This window comes from Salvelinus namaycush, unplaced genomic scaffold (genome assembly GCF_016432855.1).
Source record: "Salvelinus namaycush isolate Seneca unplaced genomic scaffold, SaNama_1.0 Scaffold93, whole genome shotgun sequence".
Lineage (NCBI taxonomy): Eukaryota > Metazoa > Chordata > Actinopteri > Salmoniformes > Salmonidae > Salvelinus > Salvelinus namaycush.
The window spans coordinates 24,501-28,000 of record NW_024061675.1 but is presented as its reverse complement, the minus strand read 5'-3'; positions in this window follow the sequence as shown (position 1 = coordinate 28,000).

Sequence of the window (3,500 nt, the reverse complement as noted above, 5' to 3'; positions counted from 1 at the left end):
TCCAGTTCTCTGTTGCCAATGACTGGAACGAATTTAAAAAATCGCTGAAGTTGGAGACTTATATATCCCTCACTAACTTTCAGCATCAGCTATCTGAGCAGCTTACCGATCGCTGCAGCTGTACACAGCCCATCTGTAAATAGCCCATCCAATCTACCTAACTCATCCCCATATTGTTATTATTTACTATTTTTGCTCTTTTGCACACCAGTATCACTACTTGCACATCATCATCTGCACATCTATCACTCCAGTGTTAATTTACTAAATTGTAATTACTTCGCTACTATGGCCTATTTATTGCCTGACCTCCCTAATCTTACTTCATTTGCACACACTGTGTATAGATTTTCTATTGTGTTATTGACTGTACGTTTGTTTATTCCATGTGTAACTCTGTTGTTTTTTTTGTCGGTCTGCTTTGCTATGAATATGAGAAATATACAAATAAAATCTTTACTTTATTGACAACACCCAAATGGATACTGTCATTAACGTGGTTCTTCAATAATTACTTATAATTCTTCAAACATATTAAACAGGACATTCAAACAAGCCTTACAATTATAATCCAAAGTAGTGTGAAATGTACTCATAATCAACCTGGAAATAGAGGTTACTCCCCGGAGTTTTCCCCCATTCACATTCAGAATACATTGTGAAAAACTAAAAGCTTTGCTCACCATTTTTGCTCCAGGCAGATATACTACATCCATAACTAGTGGTTTCCTCATTAGCAGATATACTACATCCATAACTATCGGTTTCCTCAATAGCAGGGAGGTGTTTCTGCAATCAAATTGTGTGCGCATCGCCCTTGTTCCGCAATTTTATTAAACACAGAAAGGGGCCAATATTGGAGACCAAAAGTCGTCTGACACACTGCTTAGAGTTTCAACAACATGAATAACTTATTTCTAGTCTACAATCATCGATCTTACTACTAAAATATGACTATTCTTGCTCATTTTAAGACAATTGTCAAATAATTTTAACATTCATTACAAACGTCAATTGTTGTACAACATCATGGCTACGCTGTTGGCATCACCTTTTACAGTGGATTTCCACTGTTGTGGGCCTTTAATCATCTGACTTTGTTGTTCACACAGGAGAGATACGGGACTATCGTGGATCCTCTGGGGAGCCTCAACAACCTCATGATGCTGACGAGGCAGAGAAGAGTCTCTCCAGATCAGAACACCTCAATAAACACCTGCAGAGATCCACAGGGAAGAGAACTCACTGCTGCTCTGACTGTGGGAAGAGATTCACCTCATCAGGCATTAAAATTCATCAGAGAACACACACAGGAGAGAAACCTTATAGCTGTGATCAATGTGGGAAGAGTTTTAGTCAATCTGGAGATCTGACAGTACACCAGAGAACACACACAGGAGAGAAACCTTATAGCTGTGTTCAATGTGGGAAGAGTTTTGGTAGATCTTGCCATCTGACTCAACATCTGATAATACACACAGGAGAGAAATCTTATAGCTGTGGTCAATGTGGGAAGAGTTTTACTGCATCTAGCAATCTGACTATACACCAGAGAACACACACAGGAGAGAAACCTTATAGCTGTGGTCAATGTGGGAAGAGTTTTACTGCATCTGGCAATCTGACTCGACACCAGAGAATACACACAGGAGAGAAACCTTATAGCTGTGATCAATGTGGGAAGAGTTTTGGTCGATCTAGCCATCTGACTCAACACCAGAGAATACACACAGGAGAGAAACCTTATAGCTGTGTTCAATGTAGGAAGAGTTTTACTGCATCTAGCAATCTGACTAAACACCAGAGAACACACACAGGAGAGAAATCTTATAGCTGTGATCAATGTGGGAAGAGTTTTGTTACATCTAGAAATCTGACTTTACACCAGAGAAGACACACAGGAGAGAAATTGAATAGCTGTGATGAATGTGGGAAGAGTTTTACTACTTCTGCCTATCTGACAGTGCACCAGAGAACACACACAGGAGAGAAACTGTATAGCTGTGATGAATGTGGGAAGAGTTTTACTACATCTGGCTCTCTGACTTTACACCAGAGAACACACACAGGAGAGAAACCTTATAGCTGTAATCAATGTGTGAAGAGTTTTGTTACATCTGGGCAGCTGAATGTACACCAGAGAAAACACACATAATAGAAATCTTATAGCTGTGATCAATATGGGAAGAGTTTTACTCAGTCAAACAACACCAGAGAATACACACAGGAGAGAAACCTCTTAGCTGTGACCAGAGGTAATCTGATAAAAGATCTCTGACTTAACATCAGAAAATACATGAAGCAGTTGTTTCATGATATCAATTAATAGAAGGAGTATTTTAATGATGTCACAATGTAGAAGCCTAAATGTTTGTCCCCTGTTCTATTGATTTTAACATGATATGGATATTAGCCTCAGGGGGAAAAACACAGGCTCTGAATTGAAAGAGTACTATTTATGTGATTTAGTAAGTACACATTATTCCCAGATTCAGTGTGGTTTTTGAGCTGCTAGTTTTAACAGGACGTGCAACCTCATCTCCCTCCTGTCACATAAATGATTTTAGCATGATATCGATGAGTTATGACAATAAGTGTTGCGTTCCTTTGTTTAGCGACCCCTACATTTAAATGCATTCCAACATCACGTACAACCTGATTTCCCCCCTAATATATTGACATTGTTGCCCTTCTTTTAGAATAGCAGGGTTCATTCTCAGATGTGCCAACCCAAATGTACTAGAGCATGACATTGGGGACTGGGCCCCGATCCAACAACATGCCTATAGAGTGATCCCTGAAAAGAGAGAGAAGCTCCGCAGTGAGGTGGAAAGTTTCTAGGCATATTGCAGGAGTTTCCTCTTGAAATCAGACATGTCCGTGGTGAGAACAACCTGGTTGCTGATTGTCTCAAGGGGTGCAGTCAAAATGTTTTGTGTTTTGCGTTTAGCCAGTGCATTGCCATGGATCACAGTTTATTTTTACTGCACGTTTTTCTGTATTGGAGATGAGTTTTGTTTGGGCTCGTTCCAAGGGGACGAGAGTTCTAGAAGCTGGTGAGTTTTAGGAAGACGAGAGTTCTAGAAGCTAGTGAGTTTTAGGAAGAGGAGAGTTCTAGAAGCTAGTGGGTTCTAGAAGCTATAGAAAGAAAAATCTTTGTGGGAATAATAAATATTGTTTTTAATTGTTGTTGCCAGTAGACAGACACCATGTTTATATTGGTGAAGGTGAAGCATTGTGGTTGATTATAATGTGAAATGGAAGTTGTTTTCTGTTGTTGGTGATCAAACTCTTAGAGTGTTAGTTAGTCTTTGGTTTTTCCATTTATGTTTTGAGGTTGGACTTTAGCACGTCTTGCTCGTCAGCACGTAGGATGTACTGATAAGTGTCACCTCGTTAGTCAGTATGTGTTACACCTGTGCTGGCTTCTCCATCACGTTAGTGGGAAGGTGTTTCACCTGAGCTAGTCCAGGTTCTATTTAAGAGTGTCTGGCCCAGTG